At 46.1% G+C, this 14,382-nt stretch overlaps 1 protein-coding gene across 1 annotated transcript in view; it reads left to right on the forward strand.

Annotated features, from left to right (window-relative positions):
- LOC308462844 (tetratricopeptide repeat protein 24-like) overlaps positions 1-10,633 on the forward strand; it is a 32,154-nt gene extending 21,521 nt beyond the window's left edge. Inside the window, exon 8 of the mRNA XM_080980798.1 lies at positions 9,051-10,633. The gene's annotated coding sequence lies outside the window, so the exon portion shown is untranslated. The remainder of the gene's footprint in view (positions 1-9,050) is intronic.
- Positions 10,634-14,382: the final 3,749 nt, after the last annotated feature.

Raw genomic sequence — 14,382 nt, forward strand, 5'->3', positions numbered from 1 at the left:
CTTTCTCCCAAGCTGCCAGGTAACATCCAAGTCTGCTTTCTGAGATATCTGTTACCATTTATGTAACATGTAGAACTACGGGGTGCAAACCACAGAAATTTCTTGAAGAGCTTATTGGCCATACAGAAGATTAACCACCTCCCTCCCCTAGTTTTTTCTCCCCCAAAGAGACGCTCTGCTCTTCCCAGAGTCCTGACTCAATCTCTCTGCCTGGGGCAGCAGCCATTTTGTCACAGCAGATGTCTCCCAGGACCGTGAGCACTGGGCTTCTCTGAGAGATCGGCCACCTCCCACTTCTCAACATCTGCCTTCCCTTGCATTTTATGCCTGAGAACATCTCCAGTTTTTTCTCAAGGCCAATATTATCCATGATTATCTTAGCAAGTAGTTCTTGAGTGCAGCAAGCAGGGGCAACAGCCCCTAGTAAGAAACAAATATAATAACCAAAAAGGCAGGAGGCCAAAGTTAGAGCAGGAAGCTACAAGCCCAAGATTCTCGTTCAAATTACTCGAATTGATTGCTCTGTCGATGTAATTATAATGCTGTTCTTATTCCATTCTTAATCTTCGTAATATATTGCTATCTTACATTTCTTTTTCTTGCAATGTTTGCCTTCCAAGTGCAGAATGTCATTATCTTCCATATGAAGATAATAATATGCCTTGCATGAAGCATTGTGCATCTTTAAATGGATTGATTTGGTTCAGTTCTAATCTTGAGTCTGTGGTCTGAACTTCCCAACCCTCTGCTAATATACAATGTTGAAGTCCGATTAGATAACCAGTCTGACACTATTCTTACTCTGGTAGAGACCAAAATATTGCACACAAATGAGCCCCCCACTCCTCGCAGTACACCCTTCATGTGATTCCTTTTCTTTGGGGCTGGAGGAGCAAAGAATTAAATATAATTATAAGCTACGATGATCTGCTCTGAACCAAGAGGCATCTATTTTAATTGTTGAGGTGTGTGGAAAGGATGATATTAAGAATAAAGTACTGCTTATATTACACGGGACGTGGGTGGCGCTGTGGGTAAAACCTCAGTGCCTAGGACTTGCTGATCGCATGGTTGGCGGTTCGAATCCCCGCGACGGGGTGAGCTCCCGTCTTTCGGTCCCAGCTCCTGCCCACCTAGCAGTTCAAAAGCACCCCTAAGTGCAAGTAGATAAATAGGTACCGCTTTATAGCGGGAAGGTAAACGGCGTTTTCGTGTGCTGCGCTGGTGCTGGCTTGCCAGAGCAGCTTAGTCACGCTGGCCACGTACGGGCAGGGGTACCTTTACCTTTACTGCTTATATTTGCATCTTACTGTCATACAGTCTCTCCTCTCTTTCTCCCTCTCTCCTTCTCCCTCTCCCTCTCATTCATCATTGCATTTCATTTTATGCACACACCATTGTCTGCCCTTCCTCCCCACTTGAAAAGCTTGTACCACATACTAGAGAAAGCAGCTTAGGTGGCTAATGAGAAAGCGCTACACTGTGGCCAGGGCAGACCTGAGCTTCCTTTTCCTTTCCCAAGCACCTTTGATGTGAGCCAAGACCTGGGAATCCCACTTGCAAAGCCACAGTGGAGACTGGGAGGAAGACAGTTCCTCTGCTCACAGTTGCCTCAGCAGGATTTCGGTACTGGGAATTTCTCAGAGCACCGGACAGGAATTGTAGAGTTGCACTCCATTGCACTGTGGAGAACATACTAACTTATGGTCTGTGTGTGTGGTTTGGGAGCTGCACAGCCAGGGAAAAAACAATGCTGTCCAGGGTTGTAAAGACTGCAGAGAGAATTATTGGGTGCACTCTTCCCACCTTAGATCAAATCTATGCTGCCAGGTGCCATAAGAAAGCGGCAGAGATAGCACATGACAGTACGCACCCCAAAAATTATCTCTTTCAGCTTCTGCCTTCTGGAAGAAGGTATAGGGTTATACAGGCCAGGACTACCGCCTGAGAAACAGTTTCTACGCTAATGCAATTCTGGCTCTAAACGCAGCATAAGGGGTCTCTGTAGTAGTGTATTTTAGAGTTTTTAGGGGTTTTTGAATGTTTTATGTAGTTTTTATGTAGTTTTATGCAGTTTTTATGTAGTTTTATGCAGTTTTTATGTAGTTTTATGTAGTTTTGTGGTAGTTTTATGGTAGTTTTATGTAGTTTTTCAATTTCATTGTTCCGCAAGGGACAATGACAATAAAGATATCGCAATCGTAATCGTAATCGAAAGGGACACTGAGGGTCATCTAATCCAGCCCCCTGCAATGCAGTCTTTTCTCCTGGAGATGACATATTATTCCAGCTGTTGCACTGGATGCATAGAATAATGCTATAAAAATAAATCAGCAGTAATAAAAAAATACTGTTTTTTTATTTAAAAATGTATGTATATTCAGTACTCCAGACTGGGTTCAATGCAGCTTATGGCATATGAAAACATCTTTTTAAATACACAGTAATACAGCATTTTTAACTGTTCTTAAAAAACAATAGTTAAAATATATTGAAACACATTTAAAATCAGCATTGCATTATAGCAGGGGTCAGCAAACATTTTCAGCGGGGGGCCGGTTCACTGTCCCTCATACCTTTGGGGGGGGGCGACTATATTGGGGGGGATGAATGAATTCCTATGCCCCACAAATAACCCAGAGATGCATTTTAAATAATAATAAAAAACACATTCTACTCATGTAAAAACACCAGGCAGGCCCCACAAATAACCCAGAGATGCATTTTAAATAAAAGCACACATTCTACTCATGTAAAAACACATTGATTCCCAGACCGTCCGCAGGCTGGATTGAGAAGGCAATTGGGCCGAATCCGGCCCCCGGGCCTTAGGTTGCCTACCCATGCATTATAGCACAGTGGCCAGCATCTGCTGTATTTTTCAAAGGCCTGTCTGCCAGCAGAAGAATAGCAAAGAGGGAGCCAGCCTAACCTTTGAGGGGGGGGGATTCCACAACCTGGGAGCAGCCCCACAGAAAATGCTCTCTCTCTCCTGTGTCACCACCAACTGGGCCATTGATGTTGACGGGGCTAAGAGAAGGTGCTCACCTGAAGATTTAAACTCCATGTTAAAATCTCCAGAAGATATAACAGCCTATCAGTAGATATTTCATGTCCCACAACTTCTATGATGCTTTGTTGCAAACATAGGCAACTTCTTCAGTGATAACTTCATTCTTTACTTTCCTACGGAAAACCGTTTTTCCTATTTTTTTCTGGGGAGGCCAGAATCCCACCCTAACTAGTCACGAGTTCTGCAACATTTTCAGAATTGAATCACATAAGCCACACTTGAGCAGTTGTGTTGCTTCTCTCCAGCTGCCTGTGTAGAGTCCAGCATCAGACTAAAGGTAAAGGGACCCCTGACCATGAGGTCCAGTTGTGGACGACTCTGGGGTTGCGGCACTCATCTCGCTTTACTGGCCAAGGGAGCCAGTGTACAGCTTCCAGGTCATGTGGCCAGCATGACTAAGCCACTTCTGGCGAACCAGAGCAGCACACAGAAACGCCGTTTACCTTCCCGCAGGAGTGGTACCTATTTATCTACTTGCACTTTGTGCTGTTGAACTGCTAGGTTGGCAGGAGCAGGGACCAAGCAACGGGAGCTCACCCCATCACTGGGATTTGAACCACCGACCTTCTGATCGGCAAACCCTAGGCTCTGTGGTTTAACCCACAGTGCCACCCACGTCAGACTGCAAGTCAGGAAAATGCTCTTCTAAGAAAATGCTCTTCTGCATTTTAACACAAATCTACCTGGTTTGCACTTCTTGAAACAATATGGCAGCTGAAAGACAGGCATCCTATTAAATTCTCACTTCCCTGAATTTTGCAATGCAGTTCTCCAACCAAGTAATGTGTACATAAATGCAAACCCAGGGGAAAGTAGTGCATAAAATGTGCATATTACTGAACATGACATCAAAAACTGCATTACAACAGGAAAAATTGCTTTGCAAAACTGTGCATGTTAGGTTAAATTTCATGGAAGCATCTCTGTTGGTTGAAATGCTGATGAGTTTTCATGAGGAATGCTTAAAAAAAAAAGTTCCACTGATGGAGAACTTGTGTGTTTGAAGCATCTCTGAAAATATACCCCAACATCCCTGTGTGCCGCCAGATCACATGCAATGTTTTTAATGTGGTTGTGTTGAGGCCCCAAGTTGTTTGAAAGCTGCCTTCTAAAGGAAAGCACAAGGGAACTGATCAGGAAGACCTCCAGTCTAGTGAAGATGGGAAGAGAGACAGCACTTCTGAGTCAAGGCACTGGGAAGAGGGTGCACTGGAGACAGCCAAAAGCCATGTGCCGAAATCATCTGCTTTTTAGTTTTTCAAATAGGCAGGCATGCTATTTCTGTAACTTACCATCCAAAATAGTATACTTTTGTGAAACGAAGCAGGCCTGATGCTTTAGTATTTACAGCTGGGACTATAATTAAGCAGAGAATTGGTTCACCATCACAGGATGAATTCAACATGACTAAAATACATTCTTTCCCCAGACCTGACTGCTGGACTTCACCCCCAAAGGTAAATTCCCACCCCAGGGTTCCTCCACTGCACTGATGATATATGTACACTGAAAAAGTCCATGCGCCCTACAGAGCAGGTTGCAGGAACACCTGGACCCAGGCAAAAAAGTCCTTTCTCACTGAAGGCGCAACGCACGCTCAGAGATACAGCACGGCTATTTCTTTCGTCAGACATAATGAAGCTGTAGCAAAAAGCCACATGAAGGCTTCAGACGGCTATGACTTGCCACCCTGGGAGGCCAGCCTGAAGCAGGAAGCTCTTTTTCAAGTGAGCTCGCCATACAGATGAGTGACTGATGTGCATGCCAAAAACATTAAAGGCACCTTAGACCACATTTGCATACCTTTGATCTGCCAGAAGAGCCAAGGCAATAACTTTTTACTTTATGCCAGCTTATCTATATTGTATGGTGCTGGTGGCAATGAACCTACTGATGTGGAGCAGCTGAGCTAGTGCAATGGCAAAGAATGGGCATCAACATTCCACCTGTTCAGGCAATTAAACACCAAGTGTGTTTGCTGTTCTTTTCCTGTGAGAGAAGGGAAGCCGTCTGTTTGGATGAGATTAAAGAGGTCCTAAAAACAGGAATAGCTTTGTATGGCAGGCTGAGACATGGGAAGAGGACCCAGGAGAGAGAAGCTTTGGGAGATAGACAACCCAGGAATCCCCATGCGGGGATTGGAGTGAAGTGTCATCAATATGCTGAGGCTGATGGGAGATGTAGTCCAACAACATCAGAAGGGTCACAAGTTGCTCACCTGATTTAGTTCTTTGCCTCAGTGCCAGAAATGTCCACATTTGGTCCATTTATATGACAACAATATCCCACCGGAGCGGACTTTGATCATCTTTCGTAACATGGCACCCCATGTCAGACCACAATTCAGTGCCCCCAAATGGATCTTCTCAATTATGAATCTTCACAATTTTGCACCCCTTTGGCTTGGTGCCCTGTGCAAGGGAACTGTCCATAGCACCCTACATCTGGCACTACATCCAAGAAAGATTGTTTCAGCACAGCCACACACCAAGTTTTCAAGTGAAAAGATAATTCAACGTAAGAAGCCCTTAAGATCCCATTAGGCCTAAAACAGGCTTCATGTCAAAGGCAAATGTGCTATGAAATTTCTGCCTGTTTCTTCCCCAAATCAGCGAAACTTGCAAGGGAAGAGCTGATGCTAAATCTGCATTCAGCGTGTGGAGAGGAATTTCACATTCCCCAAGTCTCAAGTGTATAGAACCTTTTATCAAAATAGTAGCCACCATAATAAAATTGTAACAGAGCTTGCACAGAAACACACACAGAGACACACAGAGAGAGAGGGAGGGAGGGAGAGAGAGAGAGAGTTACGGGAGGAAAAGGAGGCAGAAGCTTGAAAATGTTAAACTATGAAGACTCAGATATTTTGCCATGCAAAATTATCTTCATATAGAATCATAGAATCTTATAGTTGGAAGGGACCCCCTGCAATGTGGGAATCTCAGCTAAAGCATCCATGAAAGATGGCCATCTGACCTCTGCTTACAAACCTCTAAGGAAGGAGAATCCACAACCTCTTGTGGGAGTCTGTTCCACTGTCAAACAGCTCTTACTGTCAGAAAGTTTTTCCATATGTTTGGTCGGAATCTTCTTTCTTGTAACTTAAAGCCTTTGGTTTGAGTCCTACTCTCCAGAGCAGGAAAAAACAAGCATGTTCCCTCTTCCACGTGACAGCCCTTGAGATATTTGAAGATGGCTCTCATTTCTCCCTCTCAGTCTCCTCTTTTCCAGGCTAAACATACCCAGCTCTACTCCCCTCTCTCGTGAATGCCCCAGTCACCCACACAAAATTCCCAATACCCCACTTGAGTTGCCCACCTCCCTCCCAGCAGCCCTTGCTCCTGGAAGATGGTCGCCCTTCCCACTTTCCTCACTCCATGTTCTGGCTCCAACATCTGCCTGCTGCCCTCCTACATTCTCAGGCTTCTTCCCAAGCCTTCCTGAGTGTAGAGGCTCCTCCGCCACCCCCCTCACAGCCGCTATCGCTGCCCACCTCAACCACATACCTGCTGTCATCACCGCAACCCGGCTCCCCGCCCACAGACCTCCCTAGCAGCCATAGAGAGGGAAAGTGGAAGGGGGAGCAGCATGTTCACCAGAGGTGAGGAGAGGAAAATCTTTGTTCCTATTGGCAATGTTGTGATGGCCTGGGACTTGGGCTCGGACTTGGAACCAGAGGAGTCTCAGTCTGCACCGGATCCTTTGCCTCAGGCATCATTTGAACCAACTCTGGGCCCTGATCCTGAAGAGTTCCAGTCTGCACAGTTTTCCCTGCAACAAGCACCAGCTGGGCCGAGTCAGGGGCCTGAGCCTGCCCTGGCTCCAGATGCGGGGATTACCTTACTGCCTTCAGCTGAGCCATCACTTACAGCTGCTCCACTACCGGTGTTCTAGTAACCCACCGACGTCTCCTGAGCTGCAGAGACTGAGGTCTGAGAGGAGAGACCTGAGTACTCGCAGGAGGAGTGTTCGCCTAAGGGCGAGACAGGGAGGTGAGTCGCCAGGGGATCAGGACCGGCCGCTACCCTGACAAAGATAAAAGGCTGTCGGACCCCGCCCCAGGTTGCAGGAGCAACGTTGCTGTAGGCTAGATCCTGTGCCTGTCCTTGCCTGAGTTCCTGCCTCGTGTCCTGCCTTGGCCCTGTCGGACCGACTCTTAGCAGAACCTCTGGATTCTGGTCCAGTCCTGGACCGCGTTTCACGGGTTACCCCCAGGCCCAGCACAAATGTCCAGGACATTCCAAGATGCAATTAGAAGCCAGGAATGGCTTCTGTCAATTCGGAATGTTCCAGTTAAAATGGGTCAGTTGTGAGGTATGGTGAAGCTGATAGAGACAGCAATTCTTTTAGGCGCATCTGATATGTGTGCGACTGCGCATGTGTGATTCGCTCTGAACCGGAAGTGACCCAAAAATGCGACAAAAAGTTGATTCCCACGTGCAGGGACCACAGCATGGTTTGAAGTGTAACAAAGCAGCAGGGTATATTAAGAAACATGTTAGAAAGGATGAAATTAGATAAGACAAAACCTTAAAACGCAATTGTATGTAATTTGAGTTATAAACATGGATGGTGGGTGAGCAGAAAATCACTAGTTTTGTTGAATCAGAATATAATTGTAACAAATATAACTTTCTATATGAAAAAAAGAATAAAATGTTATTACAAAAAAAACCCCAAAAGGGGCAGAGTGGGGGCAGAACATGGCGTTTGCTGGTTTTTTCAATCGTGTTTAAAATATACGCAATTTAAATGTGCAGTGCCTTCAAACATAAACCCCATGTAAATTGAGAGTTTCCTGTACAGTTTTGTGACACATAGGGTTTTTCTTTTTGGCAGTCCCGAGAATCTAGTGTGAGGGGGAAGTATTTTAGACTTTGTCAATTAATTGCTGTAAAGGTAAAGGTAAACGGACCCCTGACCATTAGGTCCAGTCATGGCCGACTCTGGGGTTGCGGCGCTCATCTCGCTTTACTGGACGAGGGAGCTGACGTACGGCTTCCGGGTCATGTGGCCAGCATGACTAAGCCACTTCTGGCGAACCAGAGCAGAGCACGGAAACGCCGTTTACCTTCCCACCGGAGTGGTACCTATTTATCTACTTGCACTTTGACTTGCTTTCGAACTGCTAGGTTGGCAGGAGCAGGGACCGAGCAACAGGAGCTCACCCCGTCACGGGGATTTGAACCGCCGACCTTCTGATTGGCAATTAATTCTGGGCAATGTTTAAATTTGACATAAGGGTTGGCACCCCCCAAAGAATCCTGGGAGGTGTAATTTGGTAAGAGTGCTGAGACTTCTCTGGAGACTTTGCAGAACTATAATTCTGCCACAACCCTAACCCTTAACAAACTACAGTTCCAAACATCCTTTGAGGAAAGCCGTGAAGTTTTTGAAGTGCTGTGATGCTGCTTTAAATGTGTAGTGCGGATGGGTCCATTTTTTCTGTCACAGAATATTTGCTGTATATGCGCAGTGCTTTTTTTGTCACAAATTATGTATGCTGTAGCAAGCTATGTCTCCCCCCCCCCCCACATCTAAGCATTCACTGATGCCTTGAACCATAAAACCCAACCAGACATGATTTGCTCCCTCCTGAATTTTTGTAGAAGCCCCTTTTCATTGCTTGGCTCCAGATTCTCCAGCCGCTTTGCACATTTTACAAATTCCAACTTCATTTCAAATTTGCTATTCAGACTTGGGCTTTTGTTTCAAGGCTTTGTCCTCAGATGCCTTTGTCCTTCCTCCTCTCTGGGCTGAGATTTGGGGTTTGCTCTCCTAAATGTTTTGCCTCTGAAGTGGCACCATCAAAACAGCCCTCAAACACTGCTTGATTTCAAGCTCTTTCCTGCCTCTTTATTTATCTTCTTTGAAAGGCACTTTCAAACACCTCATCTGCAAAGACGTCACTTTTGCAGCCAGCCCTGCCTGGCTTGTACTTGCTGTACAAACTGTTATTAATCTTTTCCTGAAACAGAACCCCTGTTATCAGAAAAAAGGGAGCCCTGCCTTTCCACCTGGAGCAAGTGGAGCACGGGCCCTTGTCTCTCTAGGCCTCTCAGATCTTTTCCTGTTTGAAGAAAGAGAGGTGAACAAGCAAGGCAGCTTCAAAAGAAAACGGTCCCTGACGTGTAGGTTTCACTTCAGTTCTCTTTCTGGAACAGAGAAGAAAAAACACACAAACCTGAAGAATCCCAGATCTGACAAGTTGGGGCTCAGTAGGGCAGACAGCCTGAGCAGTTCCTCCCCCCCCCTTTTAATATTTTATTTATAAAAATATCTACAGTATATACCCCATTCATTGAAAAAAGAACAGTTTACAACAATTGCACATAAAGCCATTAAATAAAAACTATATTAAAAAGTTAAAATTGGAAATAAACTAATATTGTAAGATGTAATTCTGAATTGTGTGTATAAGCCTGATGGAACAGAAATGTTTTCAGCACAGGGTTGTGATACGTCCAGAATTTCCCAGACATAGCCAAGATTTGGTCATCGGAAAGAGTGTTCAGGTGGAAATCGCTTAAATGTCTGGGAAAATCCGGATGTATGGCAACTTTTGTGTCTTGATTTTCACTTTTTGAAATATGGAGACCCTACTTCAGCAAGTGTTTAAAAGTTGCCACAGAAGGCACCTGCTGCATCTCTGTTGGCAGAGTTCCACAGGACTTGGCCAAGGACTCTAAAGGCTCGGCTCCCTGTTGCTGTCAAAAGAGCCTTGCCACCACGGGCAACAGCCAATGATGCTCCTGCAGATGATATTGGAGACTGAGCTGGGATATAAGGGTTTGGGTGGTTCCTGAGGCACCCTGGACCTAAGTTGTTGGGGCTTTGTAAATAAATTCAAAGCAGCCGACTCCAGCAGTGGAAACGCAAGAGGTTTGCCTTGCCCTCACCACCACATCCACCACTGGTGGAACACCCACCTCTCACCAAGTTTCAGCAAGAGGGAGGCGTTCCAGCACATGATGTCACTGCTCAGCTTTCCTGTCCCTGGAGTGGAGAAGACAAGTGGTGAGGCCTTCCAGAACTCCCTCTGCTCTTGCCACGTTTGGCGAGAGGGAGACGTTCTGTCATGTGGCGTGGCTGTTCTGCTCATCTTCCCCACCGCTGGGGTAGAGAAGACAAGCGGCGAGGCCTTACAGAATGCCCCCTTCTCCTGCCAAGTTCAGCAAGAGCGAGGGGCATTCAGCCAGTGGCAGAAGTGGTGGGGCAAGCAGCGGGGCAGGAGGCAGCACATTTCCATTTTGCCTCAGGTGGTGAAATGGGATGGGCCAACCCCGACCTTGAACCTAGCTCAGTAGTAGATAGGCAGACAGTGCAGATGTTTATGTTATGTACTGAAGTTCTCACCCTGGGCCAGCAGGGGGATACTGTAGATAGTTTTCACTCAGGTCCACATATGCAAATAAGGGATTGAAAGTGACGTTCAGTGATTGGATAGTTACAGAAAATGGCTACTGTTGCGTTCTAGTGGAGTTCTATATAAGCAGGCTGGCTGAACCCTTCAGTTCAGTTCTGTTCTGGCCTGTGAATAAACAAGAGCTGTTTGAAGAATCGCTGTGTCGTCTGATATGTTCACCCACAACTTAACACTTTAACAATGGCATCACTTCTTGTCAACCAGGTAAAGATGCAGGAGAACTTTCTCCACCCACAGCCAGCCCCAGATTTGAGGGGGTCCTGGACAAAATGCCTTCAGGTGGGCCCTGCGGATGGGCAGCAGCTGTAACCTGACAATGCTGGGTGGCTGGGGGGGCATTTAATTACCCCCAAATTCCACTTATTGAAGAGGCAAATTTCCCCTGGGCATATTCAGTGCCCCCCCCCCTGCAGAAAGGCACAACAACCAGCCTCTCCCCAAGCTCCTTAGATGACTTCAGAACAGAGTTTAGAGGTAACCAGCCAATTTTCTCCCTCCTTTTTTAGTTCTCCTTTAGCAAATGTTAACGTTCGTGGCGCCAAACTGAGAGTACTGCTCTCCCTTAGGGCACCATCTGTTGGCCATCTGAGAGGTGAAGAGGAGAGCGCTGGACTTCCCCAGCTAGTTCTTTTGTATTTTCACCCAACTTCAATATATTTTAAGTGGTGCTTTGGGCAGGATAGAATCCACCTTCCAGCCATGCTCTTTCTGCTAATCACAAAAGTGCACCTTTCATTTTGGACGTGCAGGTCTGCCTCTAATTGGCACACTAGCCTGGGAGCAGATGGAGGGCCTGATTAAGAGCAGCCCTTCTGGCGATCAGAGATTCTCACAACTCAGACAGTGGCGTCAGTGGGCGAAGGGGGGTGCCACTGGGGAAAGGCCAGGAGAGGAAGAGAGCTTGAAATGTATGCAGTCTCCATCTCTGGGGAAAGTGATCCAGGGACTCAAATTTGCAAGCTAGGCCTTAAATGAAACCAAATTTGTTACCTTTAAAACTTGACTTTGGTGTGTGAAGAAGAGGAACTCTTCTAATTGGTCCCCACCTGGTGCTGAATAAAATACATTTTGCATTCTTTCATATGCCTCTAAGTAAGGACTTAAAAAAACACTTGCTCTTTTCAAGAGGTATGTTAGAAAAATGTCCATCGTTTGGGCAGGTAAGAAACACAGTTCTTGTTTTACGAGAAAGATGTTTTGGTGGCATCAAATGAATGCGTAAACAACCCCAAGCTCTGCAACTATACACTTTTTCATTGGCTTTTGATGACTGGTGGCTACTAGCTAGAAAGGACACCCGACTTGCTCTGGTGGGGGTTTTAGAGGAACAATTTGGCAGCTGGAAGGGACTCAGCAAATTAAGCGAATGTTTAAGTTAAGCATATTAAGAGGATGTTAAGGGTGGCTGTGGCTGAGGGCACTTGTAGTCCAAAATGTCTGGAGGGCACCAGGTTGGGGAAGGCAATTTTAGGGAATAATATTTGGCACTGTAAAGTGGTAAGTGATACAAACAGCAAAGCAAGGGGTGTAACAGAGGATTATGTCTGGAACTGAACTATGCAATTCAGGATGAAATAATTAACAGTTGTGGCACGAGGGCTGTCTTTCCTCCTTGGTGTTCCCCATCAGTGGCGTAACTTGGGGGTCACCGAAAGGGGTGACTGAACTGGGCACAAATCTGAGAGGGTGCAACTGGCTCCCTCTGGCCTGAGCTCCTGCCAACTTCCAGAGCCATGGGGCAAGAGGTTGCATGTCTTGGCGCATGTCAGAAGCGCCAAGGCCGCTTTCCGTGTTTGCCCTCTGCACGGGCTCCACGTGCACCCCACCCAGGTGCATCCTGTTATGTACTGAAGTTCTCACCCTGGGCCAGCAAGGGGGTACTGTAGATAGTTTTCACTCAGGTCCACGTATGCAAATAAGGGATCGAAAGTGACGTTCAGTGATTGGATAGTTACAGAAAATGGTTACTGTTGCGTTCTAGTGGAGCTCTATATAAGCAGGTTGGCTGAACCCTTCAGTTCAGTTCTGTTCTGGCCTGTGAATAAACAAGAGCTGTTTGAAGAATCGCTGTGTCGTCTGGTATGTTTACCCACAACTTAACACATCCCTCTACCCTGGCTGCCCAGTCCAACAGGGGGCACAACACTTGCCCTGCCCCAGGCACTGGCAACTCACAATACGCCGCTGCTCCCCATAACTTCTTCATTTCAACCCCACTCCCTAGAACACTGTCACTTTCATTGCAAAGCTCCACCAGAGTACTACTGGCCCCATTGTCTGCCCCAGATGTTCTGGGATTCCTGCACCCAGATTACACTCCCAGGTCCTGACTGGGGAGAGGGGGCCAGAGTTACTTAAAGTGGTGGCGGTTGTTGATGATCCAAAGAAACATGAAATCCTGCACTTAATTGTTAAAATGGGAGGGACTGGTTGAAGGACATTTGTGCAGTCAAACCAACAATTCCTGCTTTGGCAGATGGGCACATGAAAAGACTGAGATTCATAGAGCTTTCTTGTACAATTTGCTGAGAGAACTCTGTGAGATCATTTCCATTGTCTGCCTTGGCAGGAAGCTGTAACACTACAGACTTCCTGATTGCATCTGTCTTCATAATGTTGGCAAGCTGACCACGTGTGCATGACCGTTTTTGAACTTACATTTTGTACTTTTGTAACTTAGATAGTAGTTTTAAACCTGCCTTCGTTTTGCTACTGTAAACTACTACTTCAAGACCTGCAAGATGTAATTAAAAATTTTATTTTTTTATATAACCATGTTTGTGTCATTATTGCTTTTAAGGGGGAGAAAGGGGGTAACACCAGGAAAATCCAGTCTGTCTTAAAGGACCCTGGATTCTTGCGGTAGAAGGTTAAATAAACCTTGTTTTAGCTTCCAAGTTTAAACTTCAAAGGATGGCACTCTGTTGATCTCACAAACATGAGCATGGAAGGACAATACCTAAACAATATATCCTCTCCTTGTGTCTGAATCCTAGAAATGATATCTTTATTATTGCTTCCCATACTCCAAAGCTAAAAGAAGAACATCCAGGCACCTAAGAATCAAAATCACGGTTCCAGGAGTTGCTGGTTCAATCACAATTTGAATCCATGACGCAAAGGACATGGGCAGAAACCCAATTCCATTGAGCAACAGTGTTTTGCTGTAGGCTGGTCATTCTTCACTTGATGAGTGCACATTAAAATTAATTGGAATTACTCATGTACATCAAATAGAGAAGAGGGTCATTTTTTATTTTACTTTAAAGGGAAAGAAGAAGCAGACCCTCGAAAACACACATGCTGTGACAAGCCAGCCACCAAGGCAGGAGGGGGCAGAACACAGCCTTGTCAAAAGCAGCAACAACAGAGGGAGACTTATGCGTTTGTGGCTTGCAATGTGGAGATACATAAATTCTCTCTGGAGCACAGTCGTGAATCTTGCAAGCCTGCCTGCTGATGTGCCTCCAAATGTCACAAGTGACTACAAAATATGTGGATGTTTGCCCATAGACCCCAACAGCGCCATCCCCACAGTCCTGTGATGTGCTTGGCTATGGAACTCCACAAGGATGAAGGGAAAATGGGAACTAGGACACCATCAGAATGGTAACTCAGCTGAAATCCATAGGGGGGGGGTGTGCGTGTGTGTGTGTGTGTGTGTGTGTGTGTGTGTGTGTGTGTGTGTTTTGTGCTGGTGTCATATGCAGAGGAAGGAGCTGAGCAGATCCCAAGGCAGCAGGCGGGGGATGGCTCAAGGAACTCAAAGAATCTCAGAGTTGCTCCCAAAATTAGGGTCATCTACAGGTTTGAGGGGGGGCTTGGCAAAGTGCCATCTGTGAGCTGCATCAGGGGCCCCACTGGCTGCAACCTTCATCAACCA

The sequence above is a fragment of the Podarcis pityusensis genome (assembly GCF_964106645.2).
Source record: "Podarcis pityusensis genome assembly, chromosome: 14".
NCBI classification, from domain to species: Eukaryota; Metazoa; Chordata; class Lepidosauria; order Squamata; family Lacertidae; genus Podarcis; species Podarcis pityusensis.